This window comes from Arvicola amphibius, chromosome 6 (assembly GCF_903992535.2).
Source record: "Arvicola amphibius chromosome 6, mArvAmp1.2, whole genome shotgun sequence".
Classification (NCBI taxonomy): Eukaryota; Metazoa; Chordata; class Mammalia; order Rodentia; family Cricetidae; genus Arvicola; species Arvicola amphibius.
In genome coordinates, this window is record NC_052052.2 from 124,004,380 (window position 1) to 124,017,934 (window position 13,555).

Below are 13,555 nucleotides of genomic sequence, written 5' to 3' on the forward strand. Positions count from 1 at the left end.
GCTTAGAAGTACAAAGAACACCCCCAACGACAGGACAGAACCCCATAAACCTCACGTTTCTGAAACTACCGCGGCCTCCGTGTCTGTGGATGCGTCAGTGAGAAAGCAAGGGCTTCTTGGGTTTCATCCACAGCTGAGAAACCCACCGCGCAAGTTTCATGTTGGGCTGAAAATCACTGCTCAATGCGCGGACCTCTCTTCTGGCTCCCGAGTATTTAGGTGCCCTAGTTATCCCTCCCTGCTTGTCTACACACGTTCCCTAAAGAAACACCCTACCTCCAAATGCGCCATCCTCCCAGGTGTGGTGAGCGTGCCTATAACCGCAGCCACCCAGGAGGCAAAGGTAAGGTGGTCACTGACTGGGGACTGGTCTTGATGCACAGTTAGAGGTCAGCCTCAGCTACATAGCGATGCCCTGTCTCAAAGGAATCTGAAATTAGAGCCACTTCTTTCAAGACCTTTTAGTGTAAGCATACAAAAGTAAGTGATAAAAATGAAACGTGCGGGGCAGGGAGATGGCTCAGCAGGTGAAGGCCCGGGGATCCACATGGTAGAAGAAGGGAACCAACTCCTGAAAGTTGTCCTCTGACTTCCACACGATCGCTACAGCACATGTCCCCCACCCCCAAATAAATAAATGTAATTAAGAAAATAAAATGAATAGTACATTGTGCTGTAGTAACTGAGAAACACGCTAGATCCCAGCTACAAAGGTCTTGTGTTCCCTAGAGTCACTCTACACCCCAAGGTATGTGAAGACAGGTTCCAACCATACATTTAATTTTTTGGTTAAGCTCTGAGCCTTGCATGGGACTTTGATAAATACTGAATCATCCTTAAACTCAGATCTGAGTGATGTGTAAGGTTGAGCTAAACCAGAGGCAATGACATTGTGTTCTAGACTTAAACCTCACGGAACACGGCAGTGGTGGAAGAAAGCTTTGCCCAGATGAAGCATTGCTTTTGAGGGGCGGCAATGAGGACTCACCCTGGAGTTATCATGGAAGGTAGATTGTGTCCACAGGGCTATTTCACATTGCAGGGAAAATACATACCTGATTGCCCTTCTGTCTAGAATTGACAGGAAAGAAGCCTAGGAGGCTGTGACTTTTAGCTCCACCTAGGATTTTCTGATCCTCCCCAGATCACTTTTTGAGACTAGAAAATTTGTCCTTTCTCACACAGCAAAGATTTCTTTACTCTGATCTTTGCTCTGTCTGTTGGCAGCCATGTGTCCATCCTTCAGGCTCTTTTTGTGAGTAACAAAAACTCTTTTCTTTTTCTTTTTAGTTTAAACAGAAAATAAAAATGAAAACCTGAGAGAGAATCTTGCTATGTAACCCAGGCTGGCCTCCAACTTCTAATCTTTCTGCCCCAGCCTGAGGGCTGGGATTACAGTTGTGGGCTACCACACTCAGTCAAATTTTTTATTATGATGTTTTTCAACATATAAAGAAGATGAAAAGAGGGATTTGTCTGTATATTCATCATCACCTAGAGTCAACCTGTAACTGTTCATTAGTTTCATCTACTTTTTAAAATTGAATAGCATTTAATTAACTAGGGGGACATATGACTAAATATACAAATATATATACATGAATCACATGAATCTATCATCTATCTATCTATCTATCTATCTATCTATCTATCTATCTAAAAACTACTATGTTGGAAGACAATGTAGCAATTCTTTAAGAGTATCTAATAATATTCTGTTCTTTTTAAAAATTTCTCTAGAAGAGCAGGCTCTCTCGCTCGAGGAGAGAGAGAAGGAGGAGAGACGAGGAGAGAGAGAAGAAGAGAGACAAAAACAAAAGGAGAGAAGGGGAGAGAAAGAAGAGCGAGAGAAAGAGAGAGGAAAGAGAGAGAAAGAAGGAAAAACAAGAGAAGAAGAGAGAGACAAAAAAAACCGAGAGAGAAACGGGAATAGAAAGCGAGCTAAAGACCCTCTAGGGAGCGCAGCGCATGCTACATGAGCGCTTCTTTTCCAAGGGTTCCCTCGATCTCCCCCCTCTCTCTCCCCTCTCATCTCTCTCTACTTTACCCACTCCTCTCCTCTCCCTCCTTCCCCCCCCTCTCTCTCTCAGAACTTGTTTCACTCAGCAATCCTTACTTGCCTGAAATTGCTTGTATTGACCATGTGGTCTTCAAACGTGTAATGATGTTTCTGTCTCCATTTCTTGAGTGCTGGGATTACAGGCATGCTAGCTATTTTTCTAATAAGGATCTAGACCAAGTTGGTTCATTGTTTGACTATAAAGGCAACTTCAGCGTTTTTTTGTTTTTTTGTTTTTTGTTTTTTGTTTTTTTTTGTTTTGGTTTGGCAAAGTTTCCCAGAATTCTGTTTTGTTGTTATGCTCTGATATAGACTTTTCTCTTTAATCCCAGCACTAGAGAGGCAGAAGCAAGTGGATCTCTAAGTCTGAGACCAGCCTAGTCCTCAGAAGTAAGTTCCAGGACAACTTGGAATACACAGAGAAAAACTGTCCCAAAAAAACAACAAAAAGAAACAAACAAAAAGACTTTGAGAATCAAACTCAATTAAATTGTATTTTCGAATATCTCACATTAGGGATTAGGCTCCTTTTCCCTTGAGGCAGCTTTTATTTTTTACTGTCTTTAAACGAAAAAATCGGTATCTCTTTGTTCGGGTGATTAGATTCAGTTAAATGTTTTTGGTCTTTTCTGTGTTTAACCAGTAGTAAATAACTGTCAGAAGGCGGTTGTCAGGTGGCCTAATGTGGTCGAAAATAAAATGTAAAAGCAATGCCAACCAACCACGAAGGGATTCGAACCCTCAATCTTCTGATCCGAAGTCAGACGCCTTATCCATTAGGCCACGTGGTCCCACATGGAGGGGTTCCTGCTCATTTGTCATTCGAAAAAAATCTATTCTCTTCATGACTCGTGATTGTTAGCGATGTTATTACAAATTTATTGGTGAAATAAGTTTAAATAAATATCATGGAGTTTCAACCAGAAATCCTTGAAGATAGAAATTTAGTGATTCAGTTATCGATAGCAGTTTTTGTTGTTTAATCGTTCGATCGGAAGCAAGTTTCCTAGGCCTTCGTGAGCTCTAGGACTTTCAGTGGGAGTTGAAGGAGGGGAACCACTGCTGTACCGCTGGAGCCGCCGCTACCTTGCGATATTTCCAGGTAAAGAATTCACCTTGTGCTCTCCACAGACCCCATGCAAACAGATCTCAGACATAAATTCGGATAGTACAGAAGAGATTTAGGAGTGGAGATCAGAAATCTTTTAATCTGGACAGTTGATGGAGGAGCAACATCGACCTGTCAACCCCGAGAAGGCTCAACTCCATCCTGAGATTGGAACAGGAGAAGGCAAAGGGGTTTGTACCGCTCGCCACTTCTGTTAGGATCCACAGAAATGGGGTCAGCACTCGACTCTTCTGAGGCGGCATGCGGGTGGTTCGCTGTGTCTTTCAAAACCCTGAGATTCATGTGCGCAAACCCTCTTTTTCTGTGGGTGGGGCCAATGCGACTGCCATCCTTACACCCGTACAAGAAGGTAGTAGGACGCTTTTCGCAGAAGACCACATAGATGGAGAAGACCAAGCCAAGAGAAAGAATCCTTAGGAAGAAATTCTTGATCTTTGCCTTGTAGTCTCCCAAACTATGAGAGAAGAAATTCTTGTTTTGATATGTGTCTGTGCATACATACATACATATATTTACACACACACACACACACACACACACACACACGTATATCATCACAGTTAACAAAGCAAAAACCAAGCAAATAAACAAAAATTCTATTGTTTAAATATTGCACCCTGCAGTATTCATTATGGCAGCTCTAGATGACTAATATTTTGTTTTTATCCATCCTAGAAGGCCAGCCGTTGTGACTCCCTCTCTCTCTTCACCTCTCTCTCTCTCTCTCTCTCTCTCTCTCTCTCTCTCTCTCTCTCTCTCTCTCTTCTTTCTTTCTTCTTTCTTTCCTTCCTCCCCATAGGGTCTCGCACTATGGATTGGGATATCCTGGAATTCACTAGGTAGCCCCAGACCAGCCTCAAACTGGAAGTTTATCTTCTTCACAATATGTTTCTAGCCTGATTTTACGGGCTACTCTTTCTAAGACTTTTTCCAGCTTGTGGGAGAGAGAAAATCAAGTCTCAAATCTGACCTCAGGGATTTGCTTTGAAGATATTAATGGGCCGAGGAGCAAGAACAAAGTGAATGAATCAAACTATATGAGTTGTTACCATGGCCCACCCGTCAGAGCCGCTTGTCATCAACTAAAAGCAACGAAGAACAGTTGGCGTGTAGAGGTTATTTGAGAATAAGGAACAAAGGGATTGTTCAGATTTGCCTTCCTTTTCAGGAGAATATTAGCCTTGTAATGATGGTACAGGCCTAGAGTCCCAACACTGCAGTTGCAGGAAGAGGACTGGGAGTTTGAAGGTTAAGGCAAGATCTTGTCTTAAAACTCGTAGTAAAAGGCTCTTGGGCACTCAAGCTCAAGTAGCCGGCCGCTTTGCTTCAAATACAATCCTTTGCTTCTTTGCAAAAACTCAGTACTCCCTCCCCCTACCCCAGGAAGAACAGCAATAATAGATCCGTGCTGCCGCTGATCCTGGGAGGGATTTCTGAGACTCACGGAACTGAGCACTATCTCAGTAAGGCTGATTTGCTTGGGGGTTATTAATGTGAACTGAGCGAGCCGTGGAGTCTTTACGAGTGCCGGGAAGCCGGTGAACTCTGACCTGGAGGCGAGGCTTTGGGGACCCTACTTTGTGGCCCTCCAAGGTTCTCGTGGCGCATTGCAAAGCTTAGCCACACTGGTCTAGGGGAAGGAAGAGATGTTTCTTGGTCCTGTTTGCTGCGAATCTAATCTCCATACAACTTTTTTTTTCTAAAAAATAGAAACCAAATGAGAAAACCGTGTGTAGGACGCAAGCGCGTTTGGGAGTTACGGTTAAAGTAGGGGAATTCCTTACTCTGTCAGGAAAGACCGTAATGAAACTGTGCACTGTGAAGACACAGTAGATCAAACTTCAAAATAACAGTAACTATTTTAGCACAGGTGAGAAGTCTGTTAGGACCCTTAAATTAGCCTGAAAGCAATGTGAGGCTGTGACCTCGTGGCGCAACGGTAGCGCGTCTGACTCCAGATCAGAAGGTTGCGTGTTCAAATCACGTCGGGGTCAAGTGTTTTGGTCAGGGTGGGTTTAAGAAAATTCTAACAACCTCTTGTAAGATGTAGTTTGAGGACTGTACAGTGTCTGATGTGTCTTCCCTCTTCGGAAGTGGAATCCCAATCTTTTGATACTCTCTCAAGGGTTTGTAGAGAACGCTTAGAACAAATAAAACTAAATGTGGTGGTTCACAGGATGGAGCACTCCTGACATCAGACCCAGCTAACCGCAGAAGACTGCGCCTGAGTAACCAACCAGTAAGGTCTGGGAGCCTGAAGCAGCAGTAATCAGGAGGAAGGACCAAAAATCAGCAAGGATAGGATAAACCTCTGTGCTGGCTAATATGGAATTTGACACAAGATACAGTAATCTGAAAGGAGGGACCTTCAACTGGGAAAATGCTTCCTTAAAATCTGACCGCAGGACATTTTTTTAATGAGTGATTGACGCGGGAAGGCTTAGCCCCTTGTGGGTGGTTCCCTCCCTGGGCAGTTGGTCCTGGGGTCTATAAAAGCCACGAGGAGTGAGCCAGTAAGCAGCACCCTCCATGGGCTCTACATCAGCTCCTACCTCCAGGTTTCTGCCCTCTTTGAGCTCCTGTCCTGACTTCCTTCAATAATGGACCACAACGTAGAAGTGTAAATAAACCTTTCATCCCCAACTTGATTTTTGGGCATGGTATTTCGTCACAGCAATAGAAACCCTAACTAAGACAACTCTGAAGAGCTAGTCGCCAGAGTGCCTCTCAACTCAAGACTCAAGTACTAGCAACATCAGACTGCGCATCTGGATCTCGGCACCCTGGTTGATCTGGTTAGTCTCTGCCGCTTTCAAGAACCATCGCTCCTAAGGATACTGCAGAACCAGCATCCTATTCACTGACCCTCCCAGCAGCGGATGTGGTGGCTTGCTGTGCCCTGGGTTATTGGACTTGCAATCAGTTTTGTTTTACCTTTACATATGTTAATCCCTCCAAAGAAGAATAAAGACAATTACCAAAATTCTTTGGTCAGATTAAGCAAGCTTTATTTTCTGTCAGACAGGGCTATCTCCCTAAACCAGGGCTTGAAAAAATATCATTGAACATAGGAGGAGGTAGGGTTTATATAGTCAAAAACAAAAATAAAAACCCTGTAAGACTAGGGATTGAGAAATTTCCAGAGAAATTTTGGTTTCATAGAAATTTGGCTGAACATTTTTTTTTTTTTGTTTTGTTTTGTCGTTTTTTTCAAGACAGGGTTTCTCTGTGTAACAGCCCTAGCTGTCCTGGGACTAGCTATTGTAGACAAGGCCGGCCTCAAACTCACAGAGATCTGCCTGCCTCTTTCTCCCAAATGCTGGGATTAAAGGTGTGCACCTCCACCATCTGGCCATTGGAGGAACATTTTAAAATTATTTGGCAGAACATCTTATCAGGGCATATTCAAAGTGTGAGTCAAACTCCATAGGATGAGGAGCATGTTGAATTCCAGAAACAGGTTAATGCACCATCAGCTTGAACTTTGCAGCAAACAGAAATGAACTTGTTCTGACCTTATAGCAAAATGGCTTCCATCCTTAGGATGTAGTCAGACTGGTCCACCACCTACTGTGCATGGGTGAACTCTACCTCCAGTTATCAGAGATATCACTTAGGGCTGGCTTGTTAGGTTATAGATCCATTTATTATAAATTGTTCTCCCCTTTTTTGTGAACTATAAATCATACATTTGAAAACTACCTAGCTGCCTGTCTGATGTGTAAGTCAGAAGGATACAGTCATGAATCTATTCACTTATCTTCCCATTTTTTTCTTTTGCTCAATTAGATCAGTGTCTTTATTATGCTTGCTTTAAAATTAAGATCGTTTTAAGAGACAAATCAACACTGTGCACATTTGTGGAGCCACTATGGTATTTTAATGTTATGCTTGTATTATGCTTTTTGAGCATGTAGCTGAAGCTGGTCTTAAATACTCCTTCCTCAGTTTCCAATGTGTTGGGATTACAGACATGCACTTGACTTCTAATTATGTTGGTTATAATAAATTTATAATTATAAATCTTATCCTGGAAGGCATCTGCGCCTGTTAGCCCCCTTGTCACACTGGCCTTTCAGGCCCCAAAGTGCATTTTGTGCTTTCTCTCCACAGGACTTTTGTGCCTGTAGTCTCTGACAAGGTGTTCTGAAAAAGAATGGCTGAGCATGGTGGTACATGAAGCAGAGGCAGGCAGATCTCTGTGAGGGCTTGGCCATTCCGATCTGCCCACATAGTGAGTTCCAGAGCAGCCATGGCTATATAGCAAAATCCTGTCACAAAACAGAACCAACAACACCAAAAGCCAAGTAAGCAAAAGAAAAGCAGACAAAGAAACTTGAAAGATGTGTGTAGTTATTTTACACCTTGTGTTCTATGTGAATAACTAATGATTCCTGTTAATACTCACAGCATCTACCTGTTGGTAGAAGATTAAGCAGTATTTTGTTTGCTTTTTTTTGTGTGAGTTCTCACCTGTATTTTTCAGATCTATATGATAAAATCTTTTCTTGAAGAGTAGAAAATATGAATTCTGTTAGAAAATGATCAGCAGATATCTTGTGCTAGTTTCTTAGGAAAATGAATCCCATCCAGGGCTTTGGCTGTTCGGTGTTGAGAAGAGACAATGTGAGTTGGTGACTAGGATAGACTCTGGCCATACCCCACCCAGGTCTAGCCCCGAGCTGTAGGACTGACGACAGCCTCTGGCTGGCAGTGTGATAGCCAGAGCGCCGGAGTCCAGAGAGTGTGTGAGCCAAAATGTGCGGCATAAAGGTGGGAGGACAAAAGTGTGTGCTATAAAAAAATGGGAGCTATTGAAGAACGAGGGGTGGGTGGGAAGGCTGGCAACCATACCCTGATTACAGTCTAGATAAAGGTTTATGTGTAGGGAATGGTACTGCAGAAAAAACAGGTTTCTCTAACTCAAGAAAGTAGCAGTGAGAATTTCAGTTGCTGCTGTTGTGTACTGCAGCACAGTGCAGAAGAGCACCTAAGAATTAAGAAGATAATAATAATAATAATAATAATAATAATAATAATAATAAAAACCACTTGGGCAATTCATTAGACTGTATTGCAACTTGAACGAAATTTCCCTCCACCACCTATGGTCCTTTCTTCTGATGTTGTTAAAGTGCATTTGTTAACATTTGATAAAATGGCAGGACGGGTTCAGAGAGACGGCTCAGTGGTCAAGGGTGATTGTAGCTGGGTACTAGCTTCCCAGAACCAGAGGGCAGTCTTCCAGCGCTCCCATCAGTCAGTTCACAACTGCCTGTACTCTAATTCTGTCCATTTATGTGCCCTTACACCCAAATACATGATTAACCTTTAAACAGCTGTCAGGGAAGATTCAATTCGAGTGCGTACAGGAGAGAAAGAGACGGCCATATACAGCTGACCTCAACTCCAAACCGCAAGGGCTCCTGAGCGTTTATAGACAGTGCCTGGGTGAGGGCAGGGCAAAGATGGTAAAGTACTGAGAAGAGACCGTTAGGAAGGATCCTCACTAAGTGGCATGGCTTGGCAGGATTCTTACTAAAACTGGGTTGGACAGGACAAGGTGGAGGCCATGATGCCAAGAGACCCCAAGAAGCCTGACTAAAGTGTGGCCACTGGGGACATCCTTGTGGGTGCTGTGGAACTCCTCATCACTAGCTCGCTCTGGAGAACCCACGGTTAATGAAGATTTGGGTCGGGGGGCAAAGGTCAGGAGGCAGCCGAGACCTGGTGTCATGTAGCCCAAGCTGGCCTAAGCTCGCTGTATGGCGATGGGTGAACTTAAACCTCTGAATCTCTTGCCTCAGGTTTACAGGCATTGACTACCATAGCGAGCATTCTAGTTTAATACATTCCCCTGCAAGCTAAGAAATGGCATTATCTATCTGTCTGTCTATCTATCTATCATCTATCTATCTATCTATCTATCTATCTATCTATCTATCATCTATCTATCATCTATCTATCTAATCTATCATCTATTTTTGAGACAGGGTTTCTCTGTGTGGTCCCGTCTGTCCCAGAATACTCTGTAGACCAGGCTGGCCACAGACTCTAAGATCTGCCTCCTTCTGGGATTAAAGGCCTGTGCCACCACTACTCGGTGACATTTTCATTTTTTAACATCAGAACACTGATTTTGATTTTTAATATATATAAAAAAGAATCTGTCCTTAGAGCCTAGTTACTTCAGGTAACAAGGTTACTGCTTTGTTTTGCTGATGTAGTTGAGGTCTAAATCCTAGAAAAGGAGCTCATGTTTGCAAATGAAAAAAAGAAAAAAGAAAAAGAAATAAAAGGAAAGGACGTGACCGCTCCTGGGTGTGGTGGAGGAGAAACTTTACTGTAGACAGGAGGGAGAGCATAGCCAGAGGCAGAGACATCTGGGAGAGTCCAGAGTGGACATGACCCTGAGCCAAGTGAGGAGAAGGGGAGGGGGGAAGGGGCAGTCTAAGCCAAGAAATTGACCAAGAGAGGAGAACCAGGTGCAGGAGTCAGGAGGCCCAAAGAGGACGGGTAAACAAAATGGTTGGATTAATGGAGGGAAGTGCATTTGGCAGATGGGCAGCCCAGTGTCTGGGCTGGAGAAGTTTAGGGTAGGGGACCGGGCCTGCCTGTTATGATGGCCCTGCACTAGGTAGGGACTGAGGGATGCAGGGAGAGCCTGGCAGCCAGGCCAGCGTCAGCTTTGATATGGCCCCTCAGCCATTTGTCCCAGGGCTTGAAACTTACGGCGTGGAGGTTGATGGCTTCTGTGAATGTTTTTATTTTACCTTACAGCGACCCATCAGTTTTCAGTCCGTTGTGTGTGCTTCTGCTTTGCTTCGACTCGGTTTTCTTGAGTGCAGCAGTTGTGTCTCGGTTCCCATTCTGACTGAGCGTGTCTTCTAGTGACAGTGTGTGTTAACTGGCCTCAATGACTCCAACGTTTGGGAAGAAAATGTTAGGTTCTACCTAATGTATTCTCCTAGTGTGTCAATTCAAAGACTGAGAACACAAAACGAACCAAACAGCAGCAACCCCAAACTAACAAAATTCAGACCAGAACATAGGCTTTAGTTTTCAGTAGGCGAAGGAGTGTATTTTAAAGTCAAGGTGTACTTTTTTTTTATTGATGTGATAGAACACCACAAAAAAAAAAAAAATCAGTTTCAAGGAGGAGGGTTTATTCTAGACCAGAGATTGCATCACGGTGAAGAGACTTGACGGCAGGCAAAGTAACTGATAAGGGATCAGAAAGTGATGAATTCATGTGTTTAGTTTGCTTTTCTGTCTTACTCAGTCCAGAACCCCAACCCAAGGAATGGTTCCATCCTTAGGGATGGAACCTTCCTAATCTAGATAATCCCTCGCAGACATTCCTAGAAACTTCCCCATTCAGTGATTTCAGAGCCTGCCAGTTTGGCAGTCACTTTTAATCATGGGGGATTTGAGGTAGGGTCTGTATATATAGTTTAGGTCAGTTGTGACCTGGGGCTTCTTGATAGGTAAGAATTACCGTGAACTCCTGACCTGTTGCCTTCACCTTCCAGGGGATGGGATTAAGGGCTTGCCCCAACACATCCAACTACTAGTATTTTAACTTCATTGTAAGACAGCTGTAAGATTACCTACTAGTTTTTCTACACACTTTTTAAAAGTAATTTTATTTTTCCTCCTATATTTTCTGGGAGCTGGAGAATGTGAGGACTGAAAATATCCCACTGGTTTACTCTCCTTATTAACATGAGTTTATTTCCCCATTTCCATCAACCTGGCGTTCCATCCTTCAGATATTTGCTCAGGAACCAAGATGTTGCAAGTAAGTGTTTGTTTATTCCAGGACTTCCTTGAAATACCCATTAGAATGTCGGTGGAAGTCTCTGAATGACTGCTTTGCATGCAGTCTTTGGGGTGGCTTTAAAATATTTTGTACATGTTCGGTAACAGGCTTCTATCCAAGAGTCGAATGAATAACTTCGAAGAGAAAAGTTTCAGCCCATGGATGTCTTCCGATGGCCACAGCTACTCACACAACTTCGTCCTATGAGAGCCTCCATCCAGATAAACCCCTCAATATCTGACGCACATAAATTGATTTTCTCTGACTCTTCCCCTGCTCTGTGTGTGCGTGTCTCTATCTCTCTCTTAACCGGGGATGGGTTACGGTCCGGGCTCAGGGGTCTGGGGTAGGTATGGGATGGGTTTCACAGAGATCACAGAAATGACTGGCTTTAATTTAATTTAAGTCTGTATAATTTCAGAGTGTTTTTTTTCATGTAATAAAAATCTCTTTTTTTAGAAGAGATATTCTCTATTTTTAAATAATTCTTTAAAAATTGTTGGGGAAGTGATTTTCTAGGTATGTTTACTCTTTCCATACAACAAAGAGGGTAAGACGGTACAAAAATACATTTATAAGGAGAAAAAACAAGGACGCACATACGGTTGCATTGGTGGTTCAGTGGTAGAATTCTCGCCTGCCACGCGGGAGGCCCGGGTTCGATTCCCGGCCAATGCACATTTGAACTTTTTGAGAATTTCTTATTCTAAGAAAACACGAAAAGAAACAACAGTAATTACGGGTACTAAAGGTGAGAACTTTAGCAAAATCAAAGTTTTTGAAAGATTAATATTTAAAATTTTGACATTTAGTGTACCTTTGGTTTTCTAACCGGAAACAATTGTTAACGAGCTCCTGAGCTCAGCTGACTGATTTTCATAGGGAAGAATCTTAAACCGATGAATTGGGCACTGGGCAGCGCAGTCATGTAGAGATTTGGAATTACATTTTATGTCCGACAATAAACAAATGATTAAAAAAAAAAAAGCAAGACAAAACCACCCCAAATCTAGTAGGCTGAACACTTTTTGTCTTGAATAAAGACGCCCAAGGAACAAGCTGCTGTGCGTAAGCAGAGTGGCGCAGCGGAAGCGTGCTGGGCCCATAACCCAGAGGTCGATGGATCGAAACCATCCTCTGCTATGACCTTTTGAAAAGAGGTAGGCAAAGTTTCCGTAAAAACCTTCTGCAAGGCGTGTCCCAGACGCCTAGAATAGACTTTTGAGTAATGTCATAAATAACTATTTCCTGTATTCAGCGCCTTGGAGAGTCTGTCACTCAGCTTCCTAGATTCGGGGTCACTTTGGCCTGCGTCTCTGCATGCTGCTGAGGACGTCCCCCATCAGAAGGGTACAATTACTGTGTGCCAATCTTCAAATTTAGCCTTTTTTTTTAAAGCATGATGACAACTCGTTTATCTCTATTACACTGTAGAAACATCTCAAAAAAAATTTATAAAACAAGAAAAGTACTTCTCATGGGAATATATCCTATACAGTTAGTTGCTTTCGTAGTCGTGGCCGAGTGGTTAAGGCGATGGACTTGAAATCCATTGGGGACTCCCCGCGCAGGTTCGAATCCTGCCGACTACGTAGTTGTGTTTTCTTGGCAGGAACGGTCCCTACCAACTTTGGTTCGAAACATAATTCTAATTTCCTTGTCTTCTTTTGAATTTAACAAAACACAATCTAGGACAGGATTGATAGTGAAATAAAAGAAAAAAGTTTTAATCCTCAAACTTCTGCGTACTCATCTATTTCCACTTTAATCGTTTTACACCTTGGCCACACGCAGCAGATTGCGGCTGTACTCCAGAGTATATTTAAAGTTTTGAAATCAATATTTCAAACAAATTTCTAGTTTGGTCTGCCTCTAGATTGTTTCGAAGGACAAATTTCTGAGTCAAAATACAAGACAATTTTCAAGACTGTCTTTGGCTAAAATTTGATTTAAAAATACATCTATTGCTATTTAAAACGCTCAATATCTAATGCATACAGATATTTGTTGTCGTACAGAAAAGTAAACATAATAAAATATATTAGTATTACGTTAGCAATCGATTCATTGTGTGCACTTGCATTTCAATTGTATTTTAATAAATAATGTTTGCTTGAGGGTCGGGAAAGTAAAACAATCACACTGGCTAGCCGCCTTAGACCAGGCAGCTATGATAGCGTCTTTAACCCCAGTAGCCACACTAGTTTGCCGTAGAGACCGGGCTGTGCACGCCTTTAATCCCAGCCCTAGAGAGGATTACAAAACGGGAGAAAACAACTCTCAGACACAGTCTCATTCTGAGATTCGTGGAGGCAGGATTGCCATTTCGGACTGAGGTCCGAAAACAGTGGCTGGCTGTTTTCCTTTTCGGATCTTCATGTTGAACCCCAATTTCATTCTCTTGAGTTTTTACTAATCGTGCTTCAATTGTGAAATGCGGATAAAGAGAAAGAAGTAAATGTATAGGTAAAGCAACTTATTTTATCTCCCTAATTACAAAAAAGTTTTTCTCAGTTTATGTTTAGCTCCTTTCTTGCGTTTTCCA

At 42.7% G+C, this 13,555-nt stretch overlaps 5 non-coding genes across 5 annotated transcripts; 4 read left to right on the forward strand and 1 right to left on the reverse strand.

Moving 5' to 3' along the window:
* Positions 1 to 2,777: 2,777 nt before the first annotated feature.
* Trnar-ucg lies at positions 2,778 to 2,850 on the reverse strand. Its single transcript has one exon. It is a non-coding gene; the product is annotated as a tRNA-Arg (tRNA).
* Positions 2,851 to 5,110: 2,260 nt separating this feature from the next.
* Trnaw-cca lies at positions 5,111 to 5,182 on the forward strand. Its single transcript has one exon. It is a non-coding gene; the product is annotated as a tRNA-Trp (tRNA).
* Positions 5,183 to 11,617: 6,435 nt separating this feature from the next.
* Positions 11,618 to 11,688, forward strand: Trnag-gcc. Its single transcript has one exon. It is a non-coding gene; the product is annotated as a tRNA-Gly (tRNA).
* A 393-nt stretch (positions 11,689 to 12,081) lies between these two features.
* On the forward strand, positions 12,082 to 12,153 carry Trnam-cau. Its single transcript has one exon. It is a non-coding gene; the product is annotated as a tRNA-Met (tRNA).
* Positions 12,154 to 12,520: 367 nt separating this feature from the next.
* Positions 12,521 to 12,602, forward strand: Trnas-uga. The gene has a single exon. It is a non-coding gene; the product is annotated as a tRNA-Ser (tRNA).
* The last annotated feature ends 953 nt before the right edge of the window (positions 12,603 to 13,555 follow it).